The sequence below is a fragment of the Eptesicus fuscus genome, chromosome 16 (genome assembly GCF_027574615.1).
Source record: "Eptesicus fuscus isolate TK198812 chromosome 16, DD_ASM_mEF_20220401, whole genome shotgun sequence".
Taxonomy (NCBI): domain Eukaryota; kingdom Metazoa; phylum Chordata; class Mammalia; order Chiroptera; family Vespertilionidae; genus Eptesicus; species Eptesicus fuscus.
The window spans coordinates 49018358-49033427 of NC_072488.1; the positions used below are offsets into that span (position 1 = coordinate 49018358).

General features: G+C 46.2%; 3 long non-coding RNA genes and 1 other non-coding gene across 4 annotated transcripts in view; 2 read left to right on the top strand and 2 right to left on the bottom strand.

Moving 5' to 3' along the window:
• Positions 1-6940, top strand: part of LOC129151827 (uncharacterized) — a 105704-nt gene extending 98764 nt beyond the window's left edge. Inside the window, exon 5 of the long non-coding RNA XR_008558484.1 lies at positions 6862-6940. This is a non-coding gene — a long non-coding RNA (uncharacterized LOC129151827). The remainder of the gene's footprint in view (positions 1-6861) is intronic.
• LOC129151826 (uncharacterized) lies at positions 1953-5677 on the top strand. Its single transcript, XR_008558482.1, has 3 exons — positions 1953-2054; positions 3213-3282; positions 5339-5677. It is a non-coding gene; the product is annotated as an uncharacterized LOC129151826 (long non-coding RNA).
• On the bottom strand, positions 5624-8700 carry LOC129151829 (uncharacterized). Its single transcript, XR_008558486.1, has 5 exons — positions 8666-8700; positions 8092-8238; positions 6837-7180; positions 5995-6165; positions 5624-5702 (listed from the first exon to the last, which is right to left on the bottom strand). It is a non-coding gene; the product is annotated as an uncharacterized LOC129151829 (long non-coding RNA).
• A 3186-nt stretch (positions 8701-11886) lies between these two features.
• Positions 11887-12089, bottom strand: LOC114229841 (small nucleolar RNA SNORA74). The gene has a single exon (XR_003615747.2). It is a non-coding gene; the product is annotated as a small nucleolar RNA SNORA74 (small nucleolar RNA).
• Positions 12090-15070: the final 2981 nt, after the last annotated feature.

Below are 15070 nucleotides of genomic sequence, written 5' to 3' on the forward strand. Positions count from 1 at the left end.
CCAGTCATGGCACATACAGAGGTCAGAGATCACGGTTTCGATCTCACATAGATTTTTCTCTCTCTCCCTCTGCCCCTCTCTCTCTTTCTTTCTCTCACTATAAAATCAATAAACATATCTTCAAGTGAGGATTAAAAATACATAAACAAAATACAATAATAAATAAATAATACAATACAGTAATAGTCTGTATCATTTTTCAGTCCAATTTCTCTCTTTATATTTACATTATAAATTTTCTAATCATTCTTATAATTTAGGTTTTTAATCATTTATTACATATACTAGAGGCCTGATACCTAAAATTCATGCAAGAGTAGGCCTTTCTTCCCCCAGTTGCCAGCACCAGCTTCCCTCTGAGACCCAGGACCCAGGCTTCCCTTGCAGCCCTGGCTTTGTCTGGAAGGTCGTCTGGAAGGATGTTTGATCTAATTAGCATATTACACTCTTATTATTATAGATATATATCAATCAACCATATGTAGTATTAGTTCATCTTTCTGGATTTATATACAGGTATATTTTATGAAATATTTTGGAACTTTTTTGTTTATATTATCATAAATTTTAAAATCTATCTACTTTGAGACAAATAGTTCTTTATTGATTTTAACTGCCTTATAGTATTTATTCACATAAGTATTTCATAATTATTTATGTATTCCTTTACTGGTGAATAGTTACCATATTTTGTTGATTTCATTTATTTATTATTATTTTTTAAATATATGTATATATATATATATATATTGTTTACTTCAGAGAGGAATGAAGAGAGGTAGAGCGATAGAAACATCAATGATGCAAGAGAATCTTTGATCGACTGCCTCCTGCACACCTCACACTGGGGATTGAGCCTGTAACCCAGGCATATGACTGGTTTTCAGAGCAGACCGTGACTTCCAGGTTCATTGGTTGATGCTCAACAACTGAGCAACACCAGCCAGGCATATTTTGTTGATTTTAAAATGTGCAATATGACACATTTAATATCATTTGGAATCTAAATACAGTGCTACTAATAACGCACATGGCATTCATCTACTCTGTGTAGGACACAGATCAGCAAACTTCCTGTGTAAAGGGTTTGGTAGTAAATGGTTTGGGCTCTGTAGACAATACCATCTTGGTCATAACTACTCAACTCTGACATTGTAACATGAAATTAGCCAAAGGCAATATGTAAATGAATGTACATGTCTGCCTTCCAGTCAAACATTAATTATGGACACAAAAATGTTAATTTCATATTATGTTTATGTATCACAATATTGTTTTCTAACTTTTAAAAAGTGAATAAAAATTATTCTTATCTCATGAGACATATATAAACAGGCAATAGGCAAGATTTCATCCACTGACTATAAATTGCTGACACCTGGTATACAGATAATATAATGACATACCCTCCTTTATCACATTTACAAAAAATCATTTCCTTCTTTGATATAAAACATTTAATAAAATAAGTCAAAATTGAAAAGCTCAGATATTCTACATGATGATGAGCAAACCAGTGACCTAATGAAAAATTCTGGCTCTCGCCACTGACTTGGCCAAAATGCAGAAGTGTCCTGTGTTGAAGGTATTCTGCAGGGACAGAGTGTCAGAAAGCAATGCTGGGTGGATGAGTTAACCCACACTACTGAGCAAAGGAGGCCTGGCAGCAAGGAGCCAGGGTGGCCTCCTGGTACTGCGCAGAGTCCCCACCAGGTGGCGCTGCAGCGTCAAACGCGCCTGGCTGGCCAGCCTGGCATATCTGGCCACAGGAGCACAAATCTGTGAGGGGGACAAGCCTGGGGGCCACTGGGCTTCCTGGCTCGCGCTACTGCCCCGCCCGGGTCCGCCAGGGTCTCGCGGGCGGAGGAGCCATTGGAGGCCGAGGCCAGCTGGTGTGGATGCCTCCTCCACAGCCAGACCAAGTGCATCTGCCTGGGGTTCAGGCCACCATACTGCAGACTCTCCTCTTCTGCCTGTGGGCTGGATCCGCTTGCTAATCTGAGGGAGGAGCTGGAGATGAAGCTGGGCCAGACCCCTTCCTCAGTGTCACCAAGGTGAGATCCCTCCTGCTCACCTGCCCAGAGACTGCAGCCTAAAAGCCCTATCTGCCCCCCTCCCCCCACTCCGAGCAACTAGGTACTGGTTCAGGCCTATCTGGCACCTGCCAATGACCCTGACTTGGAGTGTCCCACGTGGTGGTGGCTGTAGTGGGCGTGAAGGGTTCGTTCAAAGGGTGAACTTGGGCCTGCCAGGTATTTAAAACACTTGGAAGATTGGGGTTTCCCTGGGCTTTGTTCTGGGGGCAGCCAAGGGGTCACTTTCCGGAAGGGTGGGACTTGGCGAGCCCCTGGGTCCTAGGAGAAAGCAGGAGAATTGACAGCCCCAGGGCGAGACCAAGAGCCCCAGTGCAGGCTCCTTCCCTGTGCGCAGCTGGTCCCCTGTCATTCTGGTGCAGCTGCACTTGATCCCTGGACCTGGATCAGTGGTGGCTGCTGAGCTGACAGGAGGCAGCTGGGGACAGAGTTCCAGCCAGACCCCAGCAGGGCCCTGAGTCTATTAAGCCAGGCACTGAGGGGTCCTGCTTCTCCAGAGCTTGTGTCTCAAGCCAGGGGACAAGATGGATCTGTAGTCCCCAGAAAGTTAACTACCTGTTCAAACAGCGTGTGTGTATATATATGTGTGTGTGTGTACGTGTGTGTGTACGTGTGTGTGTGTGTGTGTGTGGTGGGGGGTGTGGGGGGGGTGACCGGCAGAAGGTGGAGAGGAGAGCTGAGGGAAGGGAAAGGGCAGGGGCAGAGCTTATTCCAGACTCTGGGAATGTGTGTCTAGGAGGGAATTCACCATGTGAGCCCATATACCACTTGGTGTTTATTCAGCAGTGACTTGAGTGCAAGGATGATTATTAAATTTTGCTTTGTAGGGTGGTTGGTTGGTAGGGTGGTTGGTTCGGTGGGTGGGTGGTTGGGTGGTTTGATTTAAGAAGAAATAAGAGCGAGAGACAATTGTCACTCTTGACTGAGAGCCCAGCAGTGGCCTGGCTGGCTCTAGACTGGTAGGGCTGTCCTTCAAAGGCTGAGTTTGGAACTGTCCTGAGAGAGATGGCAGCACTTCTTACCCCTGTGGACTAAGGCTGGCATCCTTGCTGCCTAGCAGGCTGGCCGTCTACCGGCTTAGTGGCAGGAATGATTCACACGCAGGTCCAATCCTCACAGGAGAGAATAGGTGACATGTGACTGTCAGTCCTTGCACTAAGCTGATGTCAGGATGGAGCAGACCCTCCATGTAAGTATTCAGCTTCACAAACCAATTGAGTGAGTTAAATCACATCTATTATGTTTTTTAAACTTTTAAGGCAGAAGGTACAGCCACATTTTCATTTCATGTTTACAAGAGTTGATGTTTACCTAAAGAAAATTGACTTCACTTCTTTTTCAAACCTGGGAAGTTACTTGTTGAATTTTATTAAAAGTGACATGTAGTGCTCAACACATCTGTATTTCCTGAGCCTATAACACAACATTTTCATACCAATTCAAAGAATATGCAATTGATGTTTTAAAAAGATAATGCTAAATTTACTGTTGGCCTAAAGGACAGTTACTAAGAATTGTTTAATAGCATCTACCAAGAGGTTATAGGATAAGTTTTATAGAGATTTTGTACTTTTGAAATGAGTAGTATTATAAAAATGTACTCACATTTTTGTGAAGTGTTGCTACCAGAAAGGTTAATCCAAGGAAAAGTTTATTATTGCTGAGATATTTAGGAAGATTGTAGAAATCTGAACCTACAATTACTTTTTTAAGATTTTGTAGAAACCTTAAAGGGTTCTAATTTTACCCTCATTCCATAGTTGTAGCTAGGAAACCCAGAAAGGTTAAGTGAAATCCCTAAGACCACAAAGCAAGTTCGTAGCAGAGATCAAATGAGAACCCAGGGCCAGTGCTCCTTCCACTTTTCCTGTCGGCCTCTGTAGAGCCAGTTGTGGTTAGAATCATAGAGCTGTGACTTAGGAGATCTTAATCCTTTAAAAATATTTTATGTATAAATACGCTCCTCTTATTTTTGCAGTAAAAATGGCAAAAACCATTTTAAAAGAAAATTTGCTGTGGTTCATGTCTAAAGTTTACCAAGTCTGAACCTTTACTGAAGACATCAGCCTTCAAATATGGAATTCTTCAAATACAGCCTGAGCTTTAGACATGAGGCATCCTGCCTAGGAGCCTCTCTTCAGAGTGCCTGCCCTGCCCCCAGCCCTACCCAGCCCCCAGTCCCTGCCATGCCCTGTCCCCAGCCCTGCCCCACCCCCCAGCCCTGCCCCATTATTTTTTCCAAGCAGACCCAGCATGTCCAAAGCCCAGTGTTCTCATTCAGGAGCTGGTAGAGTGCAAGAATGCATTTTAAAGGATATTTCACAATCCAAAGCACTTTTTAAGTTTCTCAAAGATAAGTGGATGGTCATTGAACATGGATACAAAATGCATTTACACTAATAAGAGTTCCTTAAATATTTTTAATTTTTTTCTCATTACAAATATAATACAGGATTATGGGTAGAAATTTCAAAAGAATACTATAAAGTAAAAGAAAAAACTTCTTTCCACTATCCAAGGTTAAATATTGTGAACATTTCAAAGTATATCCTTTGGTCTTTTGTAAATTTATATATCCAGATACCATTTTGAGGTGATACTATTCATTTATTTAAATTAATATATTTTGTATTGACTTCAGAGAGGAAGGAAGAGGGAGAGAGAGATAATAGCCATGAGAAAGAATCATTGATCAGCTTCATCCTAAAAGCCTCCTACTGGGGATGGAGCCCACAACCAGGGCATGTGCCCTGAAGGGGACTCCATGCATGACCTCCTGGCTCCTAGATCAATGCTCAACACTGAGCATGCCTCCAGGTCAAGATGATACTATTTATTAAGTGTGTATCCTGATATGTTTTCTTTTATTTATGATTTATGCATTCCACTACATCTATAACCATTTTTTCCCATTTACTAAGGCACTGTTTATTTTTCTCAGCTTTATTGAGAAATAAAGGCAGACAGCACAATGGTTTGATTTACATACATTGTGAAATGATGATTGCATTGGGTTCAGCTAATATCCATTGAATATGTGACAAACCAACATTGAAATCTCTAATGTAATTTGAGTCAAACCTACAATTCTTACTGTTGCAAAAATGTGTGCTATTTGCAAAAATTAGCTTGTACTTGGAATTAAAGTGCAGGATGTGGTGGGACTGCAGGCTGGGGCTCTGCAGCCCTGGCCTCTTGCCTTTGACCCCTGCGCCTGTTCACATGCAGTTCCTTTCTCCTTCCAGACTTCAGAGGAGGCTGGTGATGGATGTGCTGCCCCTACTGGACTGGCTCCACAGTCTGTCTTCCCACCACTGAGTGGCAGAGGTGAGAGCCCACTGTGTCAGTCTGTGGAGCATATGAAGTTCACACCTCACTTCTGTCTCCTCAGCTCTGGAGGTGACCTCAGCACCAGCGTGCGCAGCACCTATGCTAGCCTCTGGGGTGTGCTCTGTGTTGGCCCAGCTCACCCACAGCTCCTCTCCCCCTGCATCTCAGCCACCTTCCAGGTCCTACTGCTAGAAGCTCTGGTACTCTCGGAACCTTAGACTCCTCTCCCCCCATGAGCTGTATTGAAGCTTCATATAACAGGATGGTTTTCAGGGGAAACTGGCAAGAGAAAAAGAAAAAGAAAGAAACATTAGCAGAATTTACCCCAATCCTTTGGAGTCCAGGGCCCCATTGTCCCAGGTCCTCACCAGAGATGATTTGTTTTCTCAGTATTTGAGAGGATAATGCCCAGGCCATGGCTTTAGAGCCAGGTCAAGAGAGAAGAGGCAAGGGTCCAGGGCAGCCCCCAATCTGGCTCCCACAGGCCCCTGGTCCAGTCCCCTCTGAGTAATTCCCGTCCTGCTCACAGAGCCAAGCTAAGACTCACTGCCTTCAAGACGAATCAGCTCACCACCGTGCTGGTCACTCATCAGGTTCTCACTTCTATCCCAAGTTAGCCCACTGCTGTTTCTCTCTGGAGTCCGCAGTTACTATTCTGTCCTGAAACCCTGTTGTCATCATTGGGTGGACAGCTGGTCATTGACTTGCTCCATCCTGTGGCTCCAAATTGATGTGTTCTGTTCTTTTGAGAAAAAGAAAAGGAAGAAAGAAAATGGGTCTGGAAATACATGGAGAGTTGTTTCTTTTTTCTTAGTACTTTGAAGTGCTATGTGCATTGGCATGAGGTACTTCTATTTTATTGTTCTCTCTGGATGTTCTTCCAGATGAAGGTGACTGAGTTGGCTGGCTGCGCAGGTACAGGAACATGAGGGTGAGTGTGCTGTCCTATGTGCCAAATTGCAAGGTGTCTGTGCTGTTCTGCGTTTCTGAGCCTCTCTCACCATGTGAGACAGCTCTGGCCAAGGACAAAAACAGCCATGAGTGGCTCCTCCGAAGCCTTCCTGATAGCACTCGTCTGTCAGACCTCTACACCATTGGTCTGTACTAATTGCCAGCTGAATCCACAAGCCAGAGGATCCCTGGATCCCTGTGTCACTGTGTGAAGAGGATTAACTTTGGTAGCTCCCTGGCCCATATGATATGGACCACAAGGAGCAAGATTTTACTGGGTTCAAACACTGAAAAGTCCTTCATGACAGCTCACATTATTACCCTAATGTCTCAGTCTTTGATGAACAATTAGAAGCTCCCTGAATGGACCACAGAGTAAAGTGTCAGACCTTTGATGAATGACGCTCGATCTCTCATCTTTGTTTAACCACCTAAAAATGGGGATGTGTTGATTTCACTCACCAGCATTACTTTTTCCATCACCCAGTCAAGTTGACGGTTAAATTGGAGCCATCTCTGGAAGGAGAGAGCATATGAAGACACAGCATTATTTTTACCTTAATTTGAGCACCACACTGCCGGGTACACAGAGAAAAATCATTTATTCTTCCTGACCTTTAACAGTGCATAAGTTCATTTCTGCAGTTGCGATCAGTAGTTGATTAAAAGGCACTTCTTCCAATGACAATGTTGCCTTCCTTCATTCTTATACTGGGGCAGCGTCACTCCCTGGCACTGTGCCCAGGAACCAACCAAGACACCGAGAAGTGAATCTGCTCTGTCTACAGCACCCTGGCCCAGCGTTCCTGGAATGGCACAACACGCCCATTCTTGTCACTTGGTGGATGTGGTTTAATGAAGCAGAGGGTCACTGTGGGAGGACTGTGCTGCCCATGTTGTGTTTTTGAGATGGTTAAAAGGTTTGGAAGCTCCTTTAAGAAACCATGCGGTACAGTGAAGGAACTGTTCACCCGAGTGATCGCATTAGAAGTGCCTGAGACACAGCAGCTTTATTAATGTCTGGGGAAACTCCGTGATGGGATGAGAAAGTAGCTGTGGAGGTCACTGGTCTGGATGGTGGCCCTCAACACCAGTGACTCCTAGTTCCCCTGGACAATTCCTTCTACTCAGCCCCGACCCCAACTGGACCTGCAGGAACAGATTCTCTGGGGCAAGACAACCCCATCTGTTTCACCCCTTTTATTTTTTAACCTTTCAAAAAATATAATTGTAGGTTCACATTATTTGTCAGAGATAATACAGAGGTGGCCCACATGATCTCACCCGGTTTTCCTCAATAATGTCTTGTAAAAAATCTCACGACCAGGTGATTGACATTGACCCGACCAACCAGATAGGGCAGGTTTCCTGATTCCCTTTGTGCCCATTTTCAGGTGTGAGTGTTGAGTCCTGTGCTCTTTTATCATGTGCATTCTCCATGCGGTCCAGATAGGGAACAGCTCTACCTGATTCCCCTCACTGAGGACAGTGCCTTCTATTTTTGTTGTTGTTTTTATCACAGTAAAATATACACAATGAAATTTACCATTTTAACTATTTTTCAGTGCGCAGTTCAGTGGTGTTAAGTACAGGCATATGGTTGTGCTGCCGTCACCACCATCATCTCCATCACTGTTCTCATAGTCTCCAACTGAAGCTCTGTCCCCACTAAACAACTCTGTATCCACTCCCCCACCCCTGGTACCCTCCATCTTACCTCTGTCTATGACTCTGGCGGCTCCAGGGACCTCATGTGAGATGGATCACACAGTATTTGTCTTTCTGTGACTGGCTTATTTCTCTGAGCATCATGTCTTCAGGGTGCATCCAGGTTGTAGCATCTGTCACAATGTGCTTTTTTTTTCTTAATTGAATTTATTGGGGACAGATTGGTAATGAATTATGTAGCTTTTAGGTATACAGTTCTATAATACATCATCTGTATGTTGAATTATGTGTCTCACTACCCTTCCCCCTCCTCCCAGGTCAGGTCTCCTTCCATCACAATTTATCCCTTTCTAAACCCTCTTCTACGTACACCCTTTCTCTCTGATAAACACCAAACTGCTGTCTGTGTCTTTGAGTTCTTTTCTTTGCTTAATCCCTTCACCTTTTTCACCTAGTCCCCCAATATCCCTTCCCTCTGACAACTGTCAGTCTGTTTTCTATATCTATGAGCCTGTTTCTATTTTGATTGTAGTTTATTTTGTTCATTAGATTCCACATATAAGTGAAACCATAAGGAACTTGTATTTCTATGACTGGTTTACTTCACTTAGCATAATACTCACCAGCTCCATCCATGCTGTTCCAAAACATAAGATTTCCTCTTTTTGTGTGCGGGTGAGTAGTATTCCGTTGTGTTAATGTAGCACAGCTTTGTCTCTGCTTATCTGCTGTTGGGCACTTGGGCTGCTGTGAAATCTTAGCTATTGAAAATAATGCTGCAATGAACATAGGGGTGCATATATCCTTTCAGGTCAGTGATTCAGGTTTCTGCAGATATATTCTCAGAAGTGGAAACACTAGGTCATAAGGCAGCTGTATTTTTAATTTTTGTGGAAACTTCATACTGCTTTCCACAGTGGTTGCACCAATCTGCATTCCCACCAAGAGTACACGAGGGTTCCCTTTTCTCCACATCCTCACCAGCACTTGATGTTTATTGATTTATTGGTGATAGCCATTCTGACAGATATGAGGTGATAAGTCACTGTGATTTTCATTTCTATTTCTGTAATGATTAGTGATGCTTGGCATCTTCTTCTTTTTGTGTAATGGTCATCTGCAGGTTGTCATTGGAGAAATGTCTATTTAGGTCCTTTGGTCATTTTTAGATTGGATTGTTTGGGGGTTTATGATGTTGAGTTTAATAAGTTCTTTATAAATTTTGGATATTAAGCCTTTATCAGATGTATCATTGGCAAATATGTTCTCACATTCAGTGGGTTGTCTTTTCATTTTGTTGATTGTTTCCTTTGCTGTACAACTTTTTATTTTGATGTAGTCCCACTTGTGTAGGGGTGAGAGTTGTTATAATGAATAGGTGCTGAGTTTTGTTGACTGCTCTTTCTGCATCTATTGTTATAACCGTGTGATTTTTATTCTTTATTTTGTTTATGCTGTATCATGTTCTTTATGTGCAGATACTGTACCAAGCTTCCATGCCCGGAATAAATCCCACTTTTTAATGTGTTACTGGATTCAGTTTGCCAATATTTAGTTGAGGATTTTAGCATCTGCGGTCATCAGGGATATTGGATTACCATTTTTTTCTTTCTAAAGTATTATTCTGGTTATGGGATTAGTGTAATGCTGGACTGATAAAATGAGCTTGGGAGTCTCCCCTTGTCTTGGAAGTTTTGCATGAGTTTGAGGAGAACAGGTATTAGTTCTTCTCTGAATGTTTGATGAAATGCACCGTGAAGCCATCCAGTCAAGCACCTGTGTTGGTTGAGAGGTGGTTTTTCTTTTAATCCTCACCCAAGGATATTTTTTCCAATGATTTAATTTTTTTACAAAGAGAAGAGGGAAGTAGGGAAGGAGAGAGAGAGAGAGAGAGAGAGAGAGAGAGAGAGAGAGAGAGGTGAGACACACTCATCAAATGGTTGTCTCACACAAACACACACCTCAACGTGGGGCAGGGGTGAACCTGCAATCCAGGTACTTGCCCTTGACTGGCAATTGAACCCATGGTCCTTTGGTGTGTGGACCATAGCTCTAACCACTGACTCACAATGGCCCGTGCTTCATTGATCTCTTGTTTGATTTTTACTCTTTTGTTTATTTCTGCTCTGATCTTTATTATTTCCTTTATTCTCCTGACTTTGTTGTGTCTGTTTTTCTATTGCACTAGTTCCTCTCAGTGTAAAGTTCAATGATGTATTTCAGATTTTTCTTGTTTCTTGATGTAGACCTGTAATATTATGAATTTCCCTCTTAGGACAGCTTATGCTGTGTGGCACAGAGTTAGGCTTGTTTTCCAGGTCCCACTGATTTCATTCATTCTTCACCTAACTTCTATTAACATCCTTACAACCATTTTTATTTAAACACATGTATCTGGTATATTGCTTGCCTTTACTTCATTGAGTATTTTTTCTGGACGTGGTTTTTGTTCTTCAATTCAGGGCATGTTTCTTTGTCTTTGCTTTTTGATTGCCTCTGTGTTTTTGTTTCTGTGTTGGAGAATCCAAGTCTCGGTAGTGTGGCTTTGTGTAGTAGGTGTCCTGTGGAACCCAGTGGCACATTCTTCTTGATCACCTGAGCTGAATCCTCCAGGAATATGGCCTGTGTGTGTTATGTGAACCTTCTGTGGTGGTTGGTTTTTTATTGCTATTGCCCAATGCATGTATTGAGTCGATGCTCAGGCTAGTTGGCCTTGCCTACAGTGTATGAGCTGCTGACAGGTGTTGACCATGTGCAGCACAATTCATCTCAGCAGGGTCTGGTGCTTGCCTAGATGTCTCTTTGGATATGCATCTTGTGAGGCTAATTGTATCCTGCTCTGATGTGCTCTGAAGCTGGCCCCTGGGAGTGATTGTCCTGGGGCATCCTGGGAGGGACGCTGGTGCTGACCAATGTCAGATGCTTTATGTGACCGGCCCAGGGCAATCTCTTCGGATGTACAAAGCAATTCACATTTTGTGACAGTCTCTGCTAAGGCTGAACGAGCACAGGAAGGTCTAAGCAGGGCACCAAAGCTGGCTTTTACTAGCACTGAGCCTGGGGACAGGTCAGCAAAACTCCCAGAGCACCCCGTGTTCTGCCTCTCTGTGTGCCTCCATCTGCTGGGTGCCTGTTAGCCTCAGTCAATGATACAGCCTCTGCAGGTACTCAAGTTGCAGGAGGACAATTCTCAGGGAGTCCCCAGGTAGAGGTGAGTGGTGTTCACCAGATTGATGCAGGTTCAAGCTCAGTGTCAGTGTCGGGTCTGAGGCCACTCAGCAAATGTCCCAGGTACACCAGGTCCAGCTGCCACTCGCTGGGTCCGCACTCATCTTTGAGCAGTGTACAGAAGACCCAGACATGAAATTCTTTGTAGAGGGAGAAAGAAAAGTCAAAAGTGGCTGCTTCCCAGGATTTAAGATGTCTGAGGTCTGTATTTTGAGATCAGCTGTGTGAGCTGAAGGACTTTGCAGAGGGTCTGTGGATTCTCAAAGGCCAGAGAGCTGCTTCCTGTTGTGGATGATCCTGGGTCCCCTGGGAGGAGATCGAGAGCATGGTGGGATCATGCAGGTGTGCTCCCTTCATCATGTAGTGAAAAGCAGAGTCCCCTTATGTGTGGCTGATTTTAGCAGAGTCATCCCTCTATATCTATCCTGAGAGAACTGCAGCTCTCTCCACCTTCCCACCACATGCATTCTCACTGGCTTCTAGGCAGTACTGTCCCTGCCTTCTTTCCTCAAGGCTGGGTGAGCCAGGCTGGCTGGAGTGTAGGGCAGTGGGGATAGAGGTCCGTTTGGTGGGTTGAAATTCTATAAGGACCATTAAGGCTTAAATTTATTTTTTCTGTGTCTGCTCCCACTCTAGACCTAAGCAGACAAAGTGATGCTTAGCTCATTTTTAAGGAAGCACAGTTCTGCCTTGCACCAGTGCCACATGTCACCAGATCAGTACAGGGAGCAACTGGAGGAAGGAGACAGGTCATTCCTCTCCCAGCAGTGTAACACCATCACAGGCATGATGCTGCCTGGAGAGCTGACCACTGCTGGAGTGCTGAAGGCTTTTAGGCACAGAGTGAAATGATCTGATTTTTGTCTTTTCAAGATCACTCTGATTTGCTTTTTTATTTTTATTAAAACTTGTTTTACTAATTTATTTTTTTCAATTAGAGATCACATTCAATATTAGTTTCTAGTGTACAAAATAGTGGATAGACATTTATATAACATATAAAGTTATCCCCTGGTAAGTATAGCATGGGGTCTCTTTAAAAAGGGTATGAATCCTATTCATGAGGGCTCCACTGTCATAACCTAATTAACCTAAAAGACCCACATTTTATTTATTTTTAATCAAACTTATTTGGGTGACATTCATTAATCAAATTGCGTAGGTCAGGTGTGCAATTCTATAATGCTTCATCTGTATATTGTATTGGTTGTTCACTGCCTTCAAGTCAAGTCTCCTTCCATCACCATTTACCACCCTTCATGCTCTCTTTTCCCTTCACCAACCCCTACCTCCCATCTCCCACATGCCAGCCCCCAACCACCACCACCCACCCGCCAGCCCCCACCCCCCATGATTATCCCATCCCCACCCACACACTTACTCTCCACCCCCACCCCCACCCCAAATCCTACACCTCCCAGTGCCCAACCCCCACCCCATACTCCCCCACACCTCCCCAGTCCCCATCCCCACCTCCTACCCACCACGTTTATCCCCCACCGTCCCCTTCCCCTTCCCCTGCTTGTGATTTGACATTTGAAATGATATTTGAGATGTGTCTTGAGGGCTCAGGTAGGATTCAGACAGATGAAGAAGGTGAGAATGTGCTTCAGGTACAGAGAGTGGACACTCAGCCTGGAGGCAGGAGAGATGAAGACTGGACAGACCAGAGCATATGCCCCTCAGGTGCCTGTGAGTGAGGGGTGAGGGCAGGGAAACAGAAGACCCTCCATGGAGGGAAAAGGCAGAGGGGAAAGGGGACCAACCACAGAGTGATCAGAGCAGGGGAGACAGGGTCCCCCCATGGGAAGGCAGGGCAGGGGTTCAGGGGACCACGGGAGGGGATGGACAGGTAGGACAGTGAACCCTGGGAAGGGGAAGGGCTGAGGAACAAGGGATCCCTGGGGGGGGGGGGGGACTGGGGATTCTCCATGGAGGGGTGTGTTTCCCCTGTTACCTATCTCTACTCCCATGTCTCCCCTTCCCTGGCCCCTCCATGGATGGTTCTTTAACCCCATAATCCTGCTCAGGACCCCTTTGTCCTTCCTGCCCTGCTACTTTCATGGAGGATGTCCTTTCCCCCTGTGCTGCCATCTATTTAAGGACCTGAGCCTAAGTACTTGCTGTCTCAAAGTAGGGTTTCCTATCCCCCCAGACTCTCCTCTGCATGGAGGGTTCCCTGTTCCTATTCCTCCATGCCCTGTCGCCTCCATGTAGGTTTCTGTCTCCTCCCTGCCCTTCTCCCTCAAAGTGGGGTTCTCTTTCACCAATGCCTGCTCCTCAAAGTGAGGTTCCCTTTCCCCCTGCCATGCCCCCTTAATGGAGAGTTCCTTCTCCCCCTGCCACAACCCATCAAAGCGGGGTTCCCTACACCCACCCCTTTCATGCCCGATCCATGGAGGGTACCTTCTCCTCTTCCAAGGATAGTTCTGTCTCCTCTCTGTCTTATCAGTCAAAGTGGGGTTCCCATTCCTCCAGCCCTCCCCCCAGCATGGATGGTTCCCTGTTTCCTTTCTTCTCCCTGCCCTGCATTCTCTAGTTAGGATTCCCTTTCCTCCTACCTGCCCCCTCTAATTGGGTTCCCTTTCCTCCTGCCCTCCCCGCTGCACGGAGGGTTTCCTGTCCCCACTATCCTGTCCCTCCAAGTGGGCTTCCCTGTCCCCCACCTCTGATCTCTCTATGAAGGGTTCCCTGTTCACACTCTCCTGCCCCCTGCCTGGAGGGTTTTCTGTCCCCCTGTCTTCTCTTCTCCCTGAAGTATATCCCCTTACTCCCTGCTCTGTCTTCTCCATGGTGTATTCCTTGTCCCACTGCCCTGTCCCCTCAATGGAGTGTGCCCAGTCCCTCTGCCCTGCCCCCTCCCAGGAGGGTTCCCTGTTTCCCTGCCCTGTCTCCTCCATGGAGGGTTTCCTCTCCTCCCTGCCCCTTCCCTTCATGGAGGGTCCCCTCTCTTCCCTATCCTCAGCCCTCCATGGATGGTCTCCTCGTCTCCCGGCCCTGCCCTGGCCCCTCAATGGAGGGTCCCTTCTCTTCCCTGTCCTCACCCCTCCATGGAGAGTCCTCTCTCCTCCCATCCCTGCCCCCTCCACAGAGGTTCGCTTCTCCTCCCTGCCGTGCCTTGCCCTCTCCATGGAGGTTCCCTTCTCCACCCTGCCCTCACCCCTCCATGGAGGATCCCTTCTTCTCCCTTCTATACGCCTCCATGGAGGGTCCGCATTCCTCCCTTCCCTGCCCCACCATGGAGGGTCCCTTCTCCTCCCTGCCCTCACCCCTCCATGGAAGTTCCGCTCTCCTCCCTGTCCTCACCTCTCCATGGAGGGTCCCCCCTCCTCCCTGACCTCCCTCCTCAATGGAGGGTTCCCTCTCCTCCCTTCCCTGTCCCCTCTATGGAGTGTCACCACTCCTCCCTGCCCTGCCCCCCCATGAATGGTTCCCTCTCCTTCCTACCCTGGCCCCTCAATGGGGGGTCCCCTCTCTTCCCTGTCCTCACCCCTCCAAGGAGAGTCCCCTCTCTTCCCATCCCTGCCCCACCAAGAGGGTACCTTCTCCTCTCTGCCCTCACCCCTACATTGAGAGACCCCTCTCTTCCCAGTCTTCACCCTTCCATCAAAGGTCTCCTCTCCTCCCAGCCCTGCCCTTGCACCTCAATGGAGGATACCCTCTCCTCACTGCCCTCACCCCTCCATGGAGAGTCCGCTCTCCTCCCAACCATGTCCCCTCCATGGAGGGTCCCCTCTCTTCCCTGTCCACAGCCCTCCATGGAGGGGCTCCTCTCCTCCCGGCCCTGCCCTGGCCCCCTC